The sequence below is a fragment of the Typopeltis vanoorti genome, chromosome 1, assembly GCF_054136105.1.
Source record: "Typopeltis vanoorti isolate ZY-2024b chromosome 1, IOZ_Tvanoo_1.0, whole genome shotgun sequence".
In the NCBI taxonomy this organism is placed as follows: Eukaryota; Metazoa; Arthropoda; class Arachnida; order Uropygi; family Thelyphonidae; genus Typopeltis; species Typopeltis vanoorti.
This window is the reverse complement of record NC_143549.1, coordinates 84,343,112-84,361,522: the sequence shown is the minus strand read 5'-3', so window position 1 is coordinate 84,361,522 and position 18,411 is coordinate 84,343,112.

Sequence of the window (18,411 nt, the reverse complement as noted above, 5' to 3'; positions counted from 1 at the left end):
TGGGGAATAGGGTGGATGGTCTAACAATTCATAGTGCAGATCCCTTAATTTTCCCATTGCCAAAACACCTTTGTGGGCAACTGCATTGTCCTGATGAAAGAGTTTTGCAAACCGGGTCGTTTCTCACGAATTTTTTGCCTAGTCTGGTTAAAAGATCAGAATAATATTCCCCGGTTATTGTTTTACCCTTTTCAAGATAATTAATAAACAAAATGTCTTTAGTTTCCCAAAACACCAATGCCATGACCTTTCCTGCTGATGGAACTGACTTTGTCTTCTTCGGCACTGAACAACTGGCTTTTGTCCACTGTTTTGACTGCTGTTTGGATTCTGGTGTATAATGGTGAATCCAAGTCTCATCCATAGTAATAAATCGATGCACAAAATCAGTTTTATTCTTGTTAAAATGCTCCAAGCACTGTTCAGAGATTTTCATTCGAGTGCGTTTTTGATCTGCTGTGAGCAAACGCTGCACCCATCTTGCGCAAAACTTTTTCATTTGCAATTCTTCATGCAAAATATATCCTACACATTCTTTTGAAATGCCTATAGTCTCAGCAATTTCACACACTTCAACTCGTCGGTCATCCCCATATCGTGCACTTGATCAGTGATTTCTGGTGTTAAGTTAAGGAGATAAAAATCCCCTTATTGTTATTCAGCCAGTAAGCGAAACTAAGATCGAACACTACGATCTGTAACGTTTCATGCTGACGAACTGTCAGCGTATCCAAGCGTAAGTGACCACTTGGTAGTGCCACACCACGGCAACTCGTTGCAAAGGTGAAGCAAGCTTCCTCACTGTCCTTGATATTTTCTCATAATGTAAAACACAGCTCTTAAGAGATGTAATACTGTTTAGTGTTCGATCTTAGTTTCGCTTACTGGCTGAATAACAATAAGGGGATTTTTATCTCCTTAACTTATACCAACCTCGCCAGAAAAAAATAGCCGTTTGGCTTTTCATCTTAGATTTCTGGTGTTGTTACATTTTTTGGATGTCCTTCACGTGGATCATCTTCAAGGCTGGTATGGCTACATTTAAACACGGCAGCCAATTTCTTAATTGTTGAAAATAAAGGAGAAGACTGCTCATAAACTTTTATGAACTTTGAATGAATTTATTTTGGTGTTAAACCTTCTTTTACAAAGAATTTTATAACCACATGATACTCAATTTTATCCATTTCAAGGAATATAGACAACACCTTTGCTTCAGATAGCTGTATAAAACAAACTACTTGATAGAATGACTTGAAATTTCACACATGGATGCTTATGACAGATGTACCAACTCAGAAAAAAGAAATTCTTGCTGATAGTGTTGCCATCTGTGGTTGAGGCTAAAAAATTTTCAGACCACCATCATAATTAACTCCTCTGATTACGTGTTGCCTGAGACATTTGACCCTCAAGAATTACAAAAATTCCTTCCCTTACTACTATTTGCTGCTTTCTTTGCCCAATGTATGGTTAAAATCTCCCATAATGATCACTTGCTTTGCACTCACCAAAATAATCTGTCTTAACATCTCCTACTCATTACCCTCTTTGTTCCCTGGCCTATAGCAACATCTCACCAAATATCTTTCTGTCCACCTTATACCATACACTTTCAAAATTCTTACTGCCATTTCTTTCCAAATTCTCCACCGTGAGAGGACTCAACTCTTCACTTATAAGTAACACTCCATCACCCTGTTTTCCCTTTCTATCCTCTTGAAATATGCTATATCCTTTTACTTCTATTCTTGGCAGGACATTTATTATTATTATTATTATTATTATTATTATTATTATTATTATTATTATTATGTGACATATTATGTGTAATAATAATAATTATTATTATGTGACACCTCCAGAGCACCCAGTCTACAACTTCATCTCCACCAACTACAATGAACCACAACTATCATCATCTACACCAATGCCATCTACCGCCACCACTTCTAGAAGTCAACCACATTTTGCTTATTCTGATAATCCTTGAATAGGGCTGACAATATCAGTGTCACCAATTTACTTCATTTGCTCCTGATACTTGTATAACAAAAAAATAATGCATTGTTGCCATTTCTGCCTCATTATTAAGCCTTTGAGACTCCATTTGACTGAAATATATCATAGCTTTTTTTCATCTTTCAAATGCACTCTAGGCATCCACATATTCCAAAGTGTTTTTTTGGCACATCCTCACTATAATACCATTCATTATTGCTAGTGTCCTCAATTCTGCAATTCAGTGAAACACTCACTGTTTTTCTCTTTACAGATCCTAACAATAACTTAAAATCTCTTGCCACCCGATTTGCACTACCTCTCAGATAATTTGTATCAACCATTACTGTCATATCATATCAACATTCTCATTTTGTTTTATTGCCATATACACACTTCCTGTTGCTCTTCCAGGCAAGCATTCCTCTAACATTCTATTCTGTACACCACAAGTCATTGAATCTCTCCATACATCTCTCTCAGATCCATTCATTCCTTGCTCACTCCCTCCTTGCTCTCCCAATTATTTGCCTTCCTCTATATCTTTCCCTTGCTCAATTACTCTCAATTTTCTCTCTTTCTCTGGTTTGCTCATTCTCTTGAATTTCTCTTTCCATGGTTCACCCATTATATAGACTTTCTCTCATTCCTATAACTTTTTCTCACACTTCTTATTTGTCTTACATCAATCAGCCTTTCAGGTCTTCTAATCCTTCTCTTCATACAAGTCAACTCAGTTTTTATACCTTTCATTTCCTTTTTCAGTACTATTATCTCCTCTCTAAACATTCTACACTCAGTTGAAATTCACTGACACCATCAACACCATCCTTAGATCTTCCATATCTCCATCTACATTACCTAATATCAAGTCCATTGCCACCTGATCATGCTGCTGTTCTCTACCCCCCCAGTGAAGAGTCTGAGAGGGGAAATGGGGAACTTGTTTCCCCTTTATAAACAACCCAGAAAGGAAATTTGGTAGTTTTAGCCTCCCTGGGAAGGGTGACTGTTTCTTTTTTTCTTGTCCAAGCCTCTAGTGCATATTTGCTCAGTTCATTTTTATATTATACATATCACATCCTTGATATTATTTTGATTAATGCCGTTTTTTTTTTTTAGAACCCCTCCCCACACACACAAATAATTGTGTGTGTGGGGAGGGGTCCTACCCATGAAAGATTTCTGTAAACCTATAGTACATTTCTAGCAGTATATATAATATCCTTGATATTATTTTGGTTATTACTGTGTGAACTGGCAGTTGCGGAGAAGACACTCACAGGATAATCTCTGCCTTAGTTTAGATTGTTTTATCAAGGCATGGCATATAAAACTGGATTAACTATGTTTGTAATCCTACTTTTCATTGCTGCTGTCATTATTATGCCATCATTATTTTTACAGTGGGTTACATCTTTTTTTTTTTTTTTTTTACTTCTGTTCTCTAGAGTAGGTTAATTATACAATAATTATGCAACTTTGCAAATTGCCTCTGCTACTAATTTCTCATGCAAAAAAAAAAAGAAAAGAAGTTAAGCAAGTTTGAGCGTGGTTAGTAGTTGGAAGGGGTTTAATCGTTCGATGCTGTTGGCACATGCTCCCTCGATGAATCTTTGGACTCCCTGGAGGTGTCACATAATAATAATAACATTATATTCATTGGATAGTAGAAGACCATCCAGGACCTTGTATGATGGCAAGGAAAGGAATATTAAAGAAAAGGGAAAGGCCCTTAAGTTTCAGGTTCATTGTAGTAAGACAATGAGTCTAACTAGTATCAAGACAAACAAGAATTTTTCTGATGTCCTTCAGGCAGAAGATCAGAGGAGACATGCTGTGAGCAGTTTGTGAGTATACAAGAAGAAAAAAAAAAAAGAAGTCTGTACACAAATGACATAAGTATCAGGAACAAAGGAGTGGAGTATGTTGCCTGAGTTGAATATGCTTTGACCTGAGATTGTAGGTATTAGTGAGGCCTGACTTTCAGAAGCAGATAATGCTACCAGGAATTGAGTGCAAAGGGTACGGTATTTTTAGCAAGAAGAGATATCAGATTATTTGAATGTAGTTAAGGTAGAAAGCCTTGATTGCTATAGTAGCAAAAAATTTCCATATAGCAGTAAATTTGAAGCTATCTAGTGTGAGGCAGTCAAAACTAGATCAAATATGTGGTTAAGTGTTGTTACAGACTTAGTGTATCATTTTCATCAACAATGAAATCCATCACCAAATCAAACTGATGGATGCTCAACAAATAATCATCATGGGTAACCGTCTGAAAATTGATTGGGATGGTGGTGAATCTCATATGAATGAACATTTATTGAACTGTTGAGACAACTTCCTCAAGCAGCAGCATGTGATAGAACTCAAGGTCAAAGAGTGTTAGACCTTGGGGGGATATCAGTTAGTCAAGTAGCAAGTTCTGCTTCCAGTAAGTGACAATGATCATGCTGTACTGACCTAGAAAGTAGTTGAGTATCTGGATGTTCCCAGACAAGCTGTATACTCAACTACAAAGCTGGAAATTATGAGCAACTGGAGAGAATGGTGGGTCCCATAGTATTGGTTTCTGAATGGGAAGGATATCTGCAGTGAATGGGAAGCATTAAAAAACATATATTAATGATTTAATGCAATATTAAAGAATAAATATGGTAGGAGTGAAATAGATAGAAAGAGATTCTCAAGAAAAAGATGATATGGATAGCACTGTACTTATGCACAGTAGGCTCTAGCTAGGGTCCCCAAAGAATTAGCAATTTAAGGGCCCCAAACAATGAGTAAGCCTCAGGGGGAAAAAGTAAGTATGGTCCTGGATATGGAAGGAATATCATGTACATAAGGATTGTCGGTTATGAAAATAAGACCAGAAGAGTTAAGTATCGTACAGAAAGCCAAGTCCAACTTGGCTTTCTGTACAATAAGGGGAGGGGGTGGCTCCTACACATGAAAGGTTTCTGTAAACCTATAGTACATTCATACTATGCATGAACTAAGCATTTCTCCCTATTTTTATTAATTGTATGTATTTTTATTTACATTTTTTACATTGCCCAGAAGCCTGCTCTAGAGACAAAACACAGAACTTTATTTCAAGCCACTTCAGGTCTCCAATAAGGGGAAAGTAATCTTGAACCAGGCAATGAGATTCATCTCACAGCTAAAGACATTCACAATATCTGTGGGATTTGAACTTGCAGCCTGGTTCAAGATATGCTAACCACTCAACCAACCATGCCTTTGGAGGTGGTGAGTTCTGTTAGTGAGAATGAAGTTGGTATGAGTGATATTTGACCTACTACAATGAGTCTCCGATTCCAGGGAAGTCTTTTATGATAATTATAATAACACCGTATTCTAGGCTAGTAGAAAAGACAAACTGAACTATACTTATATTCTTATTTAATCTTTTTACTGAGGTTTATAAACAGACAAATTTTGTGGCATGGAGTGTCTTCAAAACTGGGCTACTTCTATACAGAAGCTGTTGACTTCACATCAATTGCCTCAGTATTCCATGATGTAAACCACAACACATTGTGGAAAGGGTCATTACCTAGACCAGTTTTCACCTTTGTTTAGGTTTAATCAGTTGGAGTCAGACCTAGAAAGGTACCAAGGTTGAATTAATGCAGAAGTCATATTTCTCTTACATAAGTAGTAAAAAAAAAAAAAAAAAAAAAAAAAAACAACATATCACCTTATTACACTACTCTAGGTTGACAGATAGTTGTAGAAAATTTTTTTTTCACTTGCTTACACAATGCCTAGTAATGCAAAAACTTTACCTGGGTTAAAGGATTAAACAAGAATGTAATTTCTTGTCAAATGTAATTTACTTCATAACCAAGTAAGATAACTCTAAGTCCAAGACAAAGTACACATTGCATCCTACCTTAAATGCATGCAACTTTGCTACACTTAAAACTCATTCCGGTAATGCATTCCACTCAATTCTCAGCTGTGCTCTGTCAAAATTCTGCTTTCTGCTTCTTTGGACACAACCCTTATGCAGGTTACATAGATTACTTCTTGTTTTCCTCATTGCTTGTTACATCAGAAATGTTTCCTCTGTATCTAATAAATTCCTCCCATCAAATTGTTTCTCAATCACATTACATGCTTCTAATCTCTTGTCTACCTGACTCTACAGAATACCTTGATCAGTCTTCATAATCAACATTCCAGTCCTGAAACTTCTTAGTCCTCTGCCTCAAGACTATTTTCTTATCATGCAGTTATCCAAGTGACCAGATCCATGTGAAATCCAGCATGGCCTGACTGGGCAGGACATCTCTTTTTTAAAAAAAAGATTGAGAGACTATCTCATGGGACTAAATAATGTTGACTTTTATTTTAAATACATCATAGGAAATTACTCTGTTATGTATTATGTCTCAGTTATATGCTATATTGTGTACCCTCATATAGTCATTTAATTTTTAGTAACTGTATTTGCGTGATTATTGCTGGAAGACAACTTCACATCAGTTGTCTTAGTATTCCATAATGCATAGCACACAACCTTTCGGATGTGTATATTGTTATGCATTATGGGAATGGTCTCTACCCAGATAACTAGTATACTAGACATAAAGAAATATTATCTCATGTCTAGTATGGTGTATACTAGTTGACTTCACAAGCGACTTTTTACATTCATAAAGAGTCGCTTGGTTGCCTTGTTTGTCATATGAATAGTATCCCACTTAAACGGCTTTCTTTGCTCCTCTGTGAGACAGACGACAACTAAACTGACTGGATGCATCCAGAGGATATCGAAAAAAAAGTTTTGTTTCTAGAGTAGATTTTCAGAATTATTTAGCCATTAACTCAGCGAGGACACTAATGTGTTAGATTTGCAACATTTCATGAGTAGGTGTAAAAATCCCAACACTGTGTGGTTCATGAGGAGGCATACCAGAGCAGTTTGCTACCATAGTACCACTTTATGAATATTGTGTTCCTTTGCGTTTGCTAAAGGTGCCATAATTAACATTTTCTATCCTTCCTTGTTGGAATGGCACATAGCTTGAAATTATTAGTAGTTTTATTATCTAAAAACTGTTTCAAAAACAGTTACAAGGGGAAAATACAATATTGATACGATTTCGGATTAAATTTTTGTATAACTTTCATAATATTGTGAAAATTTAGGCTATTTTCTCTGATTTAGGCTGATTTCGTTCTTTCTTTCATTTGTAAGAATAAACGAAATCGGCCGAGTGTGGATGCACATGGCACTATTTTGTGGGTTCATTCAGTGTGATCATTGGTACATTAGCCAGGGCCGTCGCCAGATTAGATTGCACCCTGAGGCAAACAATTGAATATCGCTCCTGATAAGACAAAAATATAAGAAAATCTCTAATTGCTATTTTGTGTTTATTACAACAGAAATATTAATGCAAAACAATTACATAATATTGATTAAATGTTTGCTCTAAGAGGATATCGCATAAGCTCTTCTAAATTTAAATTATAACTATGTCCACCTCTGTCGATATAGTTGCCAGACCAACCAATCTTTCTTGGGTCATTGCTGTTCGCAAATAATTTTTAACCAGTTTAAGCTTGCAAAAACGTCTTTCCGCACTTGCTACACTAACAGGATTGTTAACAATATCCTTAGGGCGGTGGTTACATTGGGATACATTTCTACAAGATAGATTTTGGTTATATATGATAACATTTGTTGAGGAGCACTTTTCTCGTGTATTACTTTTGAGAGAATTTTTAAATCTTCATTGTTGCCCTAATATGGCACCTACCGCAATATGGCTGAACGAGCGCCCTTAATTCAGCGGCGCCGTGAGGTAGGCTGCCTCTATGCTACACTCTGCCGACAGTACTGTCGATAGCCATTCATTGTGCGGTTTGCTATTTTACTCTCCGCTTGATATCATGCTAGTCGAATTTTTATAAGTTAGTATAAGGTTAGTATAAACAAAATGAAAACTTCCCTAGCTAACGTGATCACAATTGGACTGTCTCCAGCACAAAAATATTGCGGCACTTAGATAATGCGAAACACTCTTATACGACCTCATCGCGGGAGGTGTATTTTTTAAAATGTGAATCTTATCCATGAACTGTTGTAAACTTATAGTATATTAGTTCAGTTGTAAGCCCTATAGTCCAGATTACTTTATGCTCATGGGTTAAGTGTCGATAATACAGGAACTCCGCTCTAGAGATCAAACATGGAACTTTTTCAAGCCATGTGTGGCCCCAAATGCCCCCCCCCCCACACACACATTGGATCGAAGGATCTATAGACATGCTGCGTGTTCACGATTGAATTCAAATCTACAGCTTATTCGTTGGAAAGTGGAAATTCATTCGGCTGCTGTGGTATGACGAGTGTGCCAACACACTCGTCATACCACATTTTTAGTTAATTCATTCATTCCGTCCGCACATGTATGACAATCTGATAATATAATCTTACCACCTACTGCTTTCCAAAATCATCTACTACTATCCCCCCCAACCTTAAACAACTTCGAGGGGATGAACTTTCGTTCTTATTTCTCCCACAGTTGAAAAATCCCTGCGTTATCTCTCCGATAAACTCTAAGCGATATATATAAATCACCTCTGTCCAATATTCTCCAGATGCTTAATTTACACTTCCTCAATTTAATTCCATGATGCCCCAAAAATTAAGTGTCAGAAATTCATCAAAAATTAATCAGATTTCCATACAAGTAATCCAGGTTGTTTTAGCAGCCCTCCTGTCTGTACTTATCAACACCCTCACCATGCCAACAGTACGTTTTCTTCACCTTTGTAATGTGTCCTCTGAAATTCAATGCCCTGTCCACTATCATTCCAGGATCCTTAATTACTCCTACCAGCATAACACTCCTCCCCCCCAAAAAAGTATAGTCTTCTACCTCTTAACTTAAATTGCAGAAACTTACTCTTATCTTACTTTGATAACTCTCCAGCATTGCATTATCAGCAAACAATGGAGTATCTCCTCCCAAACCATTTACAATATAATTTATATACAGACTGAATGGTAGCAGACTAAACAGCGTTTCCACTGTCCCAGTTAACTTCCTCTAAATGCAGCACTTTGATGGTCATCTTTCTCTCGGATCAGACCTCTATCCAATCCACCATCTAATCAGATATCTAATATACCACACTTTGCACAATTAAATAAACGCAGTATTAAAATTGAGTTACTGAAAGTAAGGAACTGGCATGGCGCCACTGAAAGTAATATTTGAGTGATTTAATAAGAAACATTAAAATATTTCATATGTTTAAGATACTGTTAAGTTATATATATAAATCACCTCTGTCCACGAAAGATCGCAAAACATATAGCACCACGTCAGTGCTGTTTGGGATGAAGTGAAAAGAAGGAACAGACGAAGAATAAACTTAAAGCGATAAAAATTTACCAACAAAAACATAGTGAAGGGCTAAAATGAGAAACTAATTTCCAATCGGTGTTATAAAATATACGTCTTTAATTACAAAAACATTGATTTGTAGAGCAAGAAATGTTGGAGTAGGGATAATGAATTCCTCGATTTCTTGACCCAGCATTAAATGGATGCAACAGGCCACATATTACCCGCACCAACGGATAATATATGGCCTCCTGTTCTTGAATTCATTCACACTACCTGCACTCGCCACATCTAATGGCAATCCATTCCAATCACGCACTACTCTGAGGCAACAATTGAGTTCTCGCCCATTCTTGACGGCATTCATTCTCAACTTCCGAGAATGTCCTTTCTCCACCTTCCATTAAAATGGAAAATTCCATCTGTTGATATCCTGTATGATCTTTTCAGAAGTTTGTAAGTCTCAATCATATCATTCCCTCTTTCTCCTGTCAGTGTATGCAGTAAGAAAATTTCCACTCTGTCTTAATAATCGCGCAATAATTTTTAACACTCTCCCTTACACTCTCTCACTGAACTGTGTCAGAATCACAATAATCTAAGTGAGGTGTGTTATCAAGGCCTTGTGAAGAGGCAAGATAACTTATCTTTATATGTCAGTGTTCGTTCCAGCATTGCAATTATCCCCTGAGTTGTATTTTTTATGTGATTCAAACCCACAAAACGTTATTAGAAAACTTATAGTACATTTGTAGAGTTGGTTTTTCAATCTAATTTTCAGTCATTTCTATCTACTAAATCACACCAAAGTTCATGTCTTGACATTCACTAACATTGAACTATGGCATTTTCATATGCTCACAGTTCTATTCATTCATTTTGCAAATACTGCACTTCAGCCGCATTCCTGATTAATCTGTCTATCTTTGTCAGCAAACAGTTGTATATCTGACGTATCCTTCCCAATGTCATTAATGTATAGATTGAATAACAATCGACCAAGGACTGATCCTGGTGGTACACAGCTTGTTACTTTAAATCTTGCAGACTCTCATTCCCCATAGCCCACATTTCGATGTTAGTCGGTCATCCTTTTATCCACGCTATCATTTCTCATGAGTATTAATAGTAATCACTACGACGCTACTTCTTCGTGACAGTGATCATGTGGTTTAGACATAGGACGTTGCTACGTACATACAATCCTTATTGAAGAAAGGGAATGCGGAACTATTGAGCAGAAGACCCTTAAACTCAGAAAACAGATTAGCAAATTACGCATGATCAGCTGAAAGGAAATTGAGTCGGAAAAACAAAATCCTAGAGAATTCTAACAGTTATATAATAGTGTGTGTGTGGGGGGGGATTAGTTTCGAAGTATGACTATTTGTTGGTAATGACACATAGATGAAATGGCAAAAATTTTATACAAATACTCGGTGCGAGTATTTTTGTCGGTGTATTTTAAATTGAGGGGTTCGAAGTAGCACTGAATATAATTTTGAAGAAAATACAGACTAGCTGTTAAAGTACTGTATTTGAATTTTTAAAGAAACTTGACATTAATAAGACTTAGAGTGGGTAGAAGATTCGCCATAAGTTACTAAGGGATCTTGCATAGAGTACTAACAGTGCCTTTCTACTTGTTGTTCAACAACAATTTGGCAATAGAAACAGTCCCAGAAGAGTGGAAGGAAGTGACACTGCATAATAGAGCAGCATCTTTAAGTAGATGCAAACTACAGACCAATTTGTATATCAGCAGTGGTGGCGAATATGTTAGGGGAGTGATTACGGACAATACGGAATTTCGCTTATATGAATAGGAAAGGTTTACTCAAGGGAGGTCTTTTTCCAGTAACCTAGTTATATTTTTAAGGGTTCTGTATTAGACAGAACTGCTTATATAGCGATTCAAGATTTTTCAAAAGGCGTTCGATGGATAATACTGTTTGAAAACATATTGTTGAAATTGAGTAGGATGAATAAAATGGGTATCTCGGAGAAGTTAGTGAGTTGTCGAGGAGGGTTTCAGAAAAAGGTTAAGAGGTGAATTACAGGGTTCTGTTCTGGGACTGCTGTTTAATTGATATTATAGCTCCTGATTTAAAAGGAGCTATTCAGTTGTTGATGCTGGGAAGAGTAATGTGAGATGTCTCTGTCATGTTGTTACAAAATTTTGATTAGGTGGATGATTTAGGTTGATAAATTATTAAGCAATATTACAGAGTGACTTCATTAAAGTGAAACAACGTACATTCTGGAAGTAGTATATGATAGGCCATATAGAATTTTTTTCAGCTGTTACCCTCATACAGTCATCAGTTCCTAATGATCGTCTTGGCCTTTGATATGGATCAACATGTCTTCCTTTCACACTTAGGTCAAAATACGAAGAACGTTGACCCGGGTAGACTGCATTACACAATGGACTTCCAGAAACTAACACACACTGCTTGCAAATCGATACTTTCCACAGCAATCCTCTGTTGACCTTGGGCAGTGATACTTTCATCTCCATGAAATAACACTCTAGGTACTGGAACACTGCTAGGACAAACTCTTATTCGAAGGTCACTGTTACGATAGAAAAACTTATGTTATAAAATATAGAAAAAACTCGCAGCAATTTGTAAGCTGTTCTACTGATCTGATCTATTTCTCTCTTTCTCTGTACTATCATTATAGGAACCTTAACAGCATTTAAAACACGCGGCTGATATGAAGTCGTAGCACGTCAAGGCTGCAGGATATATATTAATCGAAGTTCGGTAAATTTGCTGTAGGCTACTTGAAATTATGTCCGAAGCAACTAAGGTGGGAGGCCAATGTATTTTGTTAATTTCATGTATCTTATGACCGGCTTGTCTGATATTCACGGTGAAACCTTACTTTCCAGGAAGATAAACCACACTAGTGTATGACACCGACTCACCTTCAGTGAAAAGCCCTAAAGTTTCACGTACTATAAAAGGATTCTAATTTGTTTTCCGCCCAAAAGGCACCGTGGATACCAACTGAGTCTGGTGTTTGCACTTAATGCCAAATTGCCAGTGGTGATTGATTGAGTATAATAGTTGTATAACTACACTACCATTTGTACTTCATTTCAGCGAAAATATAAATTTTTGAAGACGGTATAATTAAAACTTAAAAAGTAAAATAAATTTGAATGTTACGTTGTCTATTTCAATGTTGCAAATTTCAAGCATACAATTGTTTCAAACCGACCACTTTTATAACGTAAAACATCTACCTATACTAAGTAGTGTTTTGTAGAAAGACTGGATATTAAACAATAACGATGTATTAGCCTATGGTAAGAGAGGAGGACACAGTTCAGTTAATATGCTACTAGCATGTAAAAATAATTTAAAGAGAGACTTTGCATACTTAACTCCCAGAATATACGATAGCCTCGATCGATTGGAGACATAATTTTCTCATGTCTTTAATAATGTTAGATATAATGAGAAAGAGAAAGTAGATATCACGCGACATTACCAGGAGATTTATATAATTCAATATATGTATATTGTGGTAACAGGAAACATTTTGGCCACTGCTCTACAACATGGTTCTCGCACTTGTCTCCTTCCATTATTTGAAAACAAAAACCTAAATAAATTCCGGTACCCAAATAAACTATTTTATGAACGAAAAACTTGAATCTGAAGTCTTCTGTTTATCATTTTGATGCCATCTAATTTGAAACTCACTGTTATCACTACATAACTCATTGAAGTTCCGTTCTAACCCTCTACGCTACACAGTCACCTCACTCCACTTCTTTACCGTATATTTTTCATCATAATTACGTATTCTGTGGCTATTTGCCTATTTTTCGCATGAGACTAGCTAATTCACCTTTAGTTGAAAAATTCCCTATCAAGATACGACAGCTCAGGTCTCAGATCTCTAATAGAGCTCAGGTCTTTGCAACCTAAGGACGCATGGCGCATTGTTGTTTTAACTGCAACGGCAGTTACAATTCTTATAAATTGAATAAAACGCAACACTCAAGTCAGTTACAGAAAAATAGTATGGCGTATGTATTTATAAATTTCCTATAGACTGATCGCATTCATGCTTTTTAAGTATGAATTCGATCAGTATGCGTAATACGAATTTACTTTATAAATGTCACGAATATATTTTTCGTTTTTGTTTTGCTCGTAGTTATTTATTTATTGCTGGTTCCAGTTGATAATACTTCAGAGAATGCTTCAATCGACTGAACAGATTTTACATCCGTATAGCAGAGGAGTTTCTGTTACCAGCTTAGTCAAATCAATAATATTTTGTTCAGGTTTATCTGCTCTCCTTAAAGTCTATAATCAATATTGTTTAAATAAAATAAGTGCTCATGTTGAGAGTGAAATGCAGTTTCAAACTACCGAATAAAATAAAGAATCTGGGGACAATAGTAACAAGAAACGCAATAACACGAACTTTATTGAACATTAGGTTATATTGTAAAAATAACATTTTTATAATTATTTAAAATATTGTAATAATATTTCATTGGACCGTCATAGTAAAACAGCGGATCTTTTCGCCAGTAATAATGATGTTTTATAAGTTAACTCTAGGATTCCTCTTCCCCCCAACCGATCTGTTAGCTACCGTTGCCCATTAGTGGATTCCATATGAAAGGAATGTTCATGTGGAGGAAAGCTATGTTCTCTTTACGATATGACTATCTTAATTTTTTAAATAGAAAATGCATTTCATATATATAAATCTTTTAAGACTGCGAAACGATTTGCTAATGACTAGATGTAATCATAAAGGTGAAAATGTTATCCTCAAGTTATCATACATCACAAAACACAAATTAAGTTGAATTATCTGTTTATCCGGTTCTTAATAGACTGTTCCAAGTATCGTACAAACGTCGGAGTTTCGCTGTATTTGCCTTCTGATTTTAGGACTCATTTATGAAGTCAATTTGAATGCCTAAGATTGAGGTAGTGGTGTTCAACCGTTTTTACTACGCGAGCTACTTTTCTATAAAACGTTATTCGGTGATCTACTCTCTTATATAGATCACGTTCCCCCAACCTAATATCTGATTACGCACAAATAAACAGCTAAAAAAAATACACAACTAAAAACTTTATTTGTGTATTTAAATTATCACTTTTAATTATTTTAATACAACAAAAAATATTGGAATAAAATATTTATTTCTCTATGTTGGAAAACCAAAGTTAGAACAAACAATAGATTGATTACAAACTCACAAGTCACAGGAAATGCTGGTTGATTTAAAAAAAACAAAAAAAAAACAGTTAATGTGAAATTTGGCATTGTTTGGACCTCGCAATGTTTTCATAGTCAAGTTGATATGAAGAAGTGGCCAATCGCAGACAATCATTCAAATGATCATTTGTAATCATTTGGTTTCTTAATTGATTTTTTATGACGGTCATATTTGAAAAAGCGGATTCTGACAAGTATGTCGATCTGAAACACGACAGAATTTTTCGCGCAATATCAGTTAATATTGGAAATTTTTCATGTGCATACTTCCAAATGACTTCATCGTTTATTGATTTTAAATGTAAACTATTCTGAATGTTTATTATCTCAAGTTCTAACTTCCGCTTGGTTTACATCAAATAGCCCACTAATTTTATTTTTGAAATTTCTGTAATGTTCGAGTTTTCTTGAAATGGATTATTGATAAAAGATACAATCATTTAAGTTTTATTAAAATCTTTAAATCTTGAATTTATTTCTTCCTCAACTAATTCTATTTCACAAATAAATTATTTTAAATCATAGCGAAGCATTTCTTGATTTTGTTCAAAAAATTTTAATAAATATGGGAGATGTCTAAATTCGCGGTCATATTTTTCTTTAATAAAAGTAAGTATTGGAAAGTTTTTATTGAACTTAACATGTCAATTAAATTTTTTATCTCTACCTTGTAACTCTAAATTTAAATTGCTTAATTTCGTACAGAAATCTACTAAAAATGATAAGTGTAGCAACCATCTTTTATCACTCAATTGTGGATAAATATCTCCTTTTTCATCAAGAAAATTTTTTATATCGTTAATTAATACAAGAAATCTTTCTAAAAATTGACTTCTGCTGAGCCAGCGAACATTATTGTACAACAGAAGTTCCCTATCATCATCTGCCTGTAATTTAAATAACCGCCGTTGCAGGGCTTTTCCTCGAACAGAATTTACAATTTTAAATGTAATATCTAAAACATCTTTTGTGTTTAATCTTTTACTACACAAAACTTGCTGGTGAATAATACAGTGGTACGTTAAAAAATCTGGATATTTGTCATCATTTTTACATAATGAAATGAAGCCTGATTTATTACCTATCATGGCAGGAGCACCATCAGTAGTAAGAGACACAAGTTTAAAAACCGGAAGTTTGTTGTTTCACAAATTCATCAAATGCCGAAAAAATGTCTTCTTCCCTAGTCCTTCCCAATAATGTTATATTTTCAAAAGTTCTTCTTTACTTGAATAATCTTGAAATACCATGCGAATAAATACCATTAAGTGAGCAATATCAGTGAAATCGTTTGATTCATAAAATTGTAATGAAAACGCAACACACTGGTGAATGTCTGACATTAACCTGGCCTGGAAACTTTTCTCCGGAAATTGGAACTCTTCCTTTCGGCAATTTAACCTTGTCTGCGGCTTAGAAGTAGTCTCTCTCTAGCGACGTCTCGAACTGAGAAGCTCCTTTCTGGAAGCGGGAAACATCTCTCTCAAGCAACGTCGATCCGGGCAGTCTCTCTGACTGCGACTCTGGAACCGGGACCCCCTTCTGCTTGCTTCAGTCCCTTTTTATTAGTCTTCCTCTGAGACCTCGCATGAAGTTTGGCAACCCCAAAGAATCGGTATGAATCTTTCATCTTAAGTTTCAAGTTCGGCACCCCTTTTGTTCTCCTCTGCTTTCTTTTGATTGTAAGTTGCCGGCCATCGGAAAGTTGTTTGAACTCTTTCTGACTGACTTCGGAGATGTTTATACTTAGAGCCTGCAAGCCTTTCTCATACAAGTTTCAATAACAATCTTTCTAATGCCGCCATGTACAGCTTCGGCGACAAAAACATTGCCTTTTGTTTTTAACACTCTAACATATTCTTATTAAAGCAGTATATACAGTTAGCTTCAAAAGAGTTATTTACAAAAACATTTATACAAACTATTCCTAGACAAACAAAGTTTATTTTTTTCAATATTCACGTGGGACTTAACCTAAATAAAGAATCGATGTAATGTGCTTTGGAATATTTAAGCTACAATCGAGTTTTTACACTTTGCTTATAATCGTATTTACTCGGCTCGCTGTTTGACTTCCACTGATCCAAATTAATTCATTTACCCGGACTTATAAGAAAATTACTGATTTGACAATTTTAACGAAAAATAAATAAACAATCGCAATACACTTAAAGTGAATTAAAAATAATACAAAATAATGATAAATAAAATCTTATGTGTTCAGTTTTAATTAAATTTGTAAGTAAGGAGGAATACACGAGAGCGACCAAAAATCGCTCCGCGATCGACGGGTTGAACACCTTTGCTATATGGCATTAATAAAGGATGCTGTAGAGTAAACGGCTGACCACAATGTGAAATCACTTCCTTATCAAGCAGCAATTTTCTCACTAGTGAAATTTTAATAATATAGTTTTACTCTCTGCTCATATAGGCCTGAATTTTCATTTATATTTTATGCGTTTTTACTGAATAAGACGTCTTTTGTTATGCGAGTCCATCGCATCGTTAATTTCTTAAATTGTAAATGGATTTGATTATATAGAACGGAGTTCCTTACTGAGATATATTCTCCATATATCTGCCATATTCTCCATAATGAAAAATCTGCCAAGTTGCCATAGACCAACATTAGAAGAAATCAATGGAATAATGAATTTGTCGGTTCCCCCCCCCCTTCAGTCCAAAGCCTAGAAGGCTTCTTAATGCAACACAGATTATCCAGAAACGTTGCTTTGTTCTTTTTTGCTTCCTTTATTATTATCAGGTATTATTAGTTTGAAGTGAATGTTTTCTGTCTTCATTTGAGGACTGTCAGCTGGTTTTCAGCGTATTTTATTTCGGTGATTTTTTTTATCTTTTTTTTTTGTTTTTAAATATGAATTTTATTTTTCATTAAGTCGAGGTTTTCTAGCTCAACTTTATGTAACCCGACTTAAAATATAGTGAACTTCCAAGTATATATATGTACCGCTGTCTGAAAGCTTAGCTATTGACAGAAATTCTACAATTAACAGTTATAAAATGCCACACATGCGAAAACGCTTACTCGGTAAATGATGGCTATCAAGTCGCCCAAAGAGGTCAATGCAAGGCACGTGGCTTCAGTTCGTTATAAACAAAGATGCATGCTCACACGAATGCAGGCTAATACACGACGCATCGAGTCACTGTTGCTGTGGCCATTAATGTCACACTGTACGCGATTCATCACAATCTCTAGAGGAGTGCAGTGATGTCACCTCCAAAAGATTCATCTCCCTAGAAGTCATGAGAAGAATTGGAAACGTATCATTGGTAAAAGAACAGCGTATTTCAGTGATTCAGTCAATATGGCTATAACGATAGGTCATAAAATTTGTTTTGAAGAAGGGAAAACAAATTTCGTTGGCTTTTCAGCTGAAAAGCAGCGGATATTGAATTCTTGATAAGGTTTAAAGCTAACAACTTATATTAAAGAGATCCAAGCTGAGATAGCCCCAGAATCTCTGCATATTAATTAAAAATATTCTGGTGGTTGAGGTCAATGGTTTTTTTCATTTTTTTCACTTACCCACCTTTCCTGAAAAGTCTCGTTAGTTACACCATGATGTCCTTGTTTTTGGTGCTGTTGCCAGCCTGATTCACTGAGGGTAGCGATAGCCACCAGTTTCTTCAGAGCCGGAGCCAATATCTACTCTTATTGAATTGTCCAGTTTACTGTTATACTGAGACTGTAACACCTTACATCATAGGCTTAGTTGTTTTTTCCGCGATTTCACAATCCAAT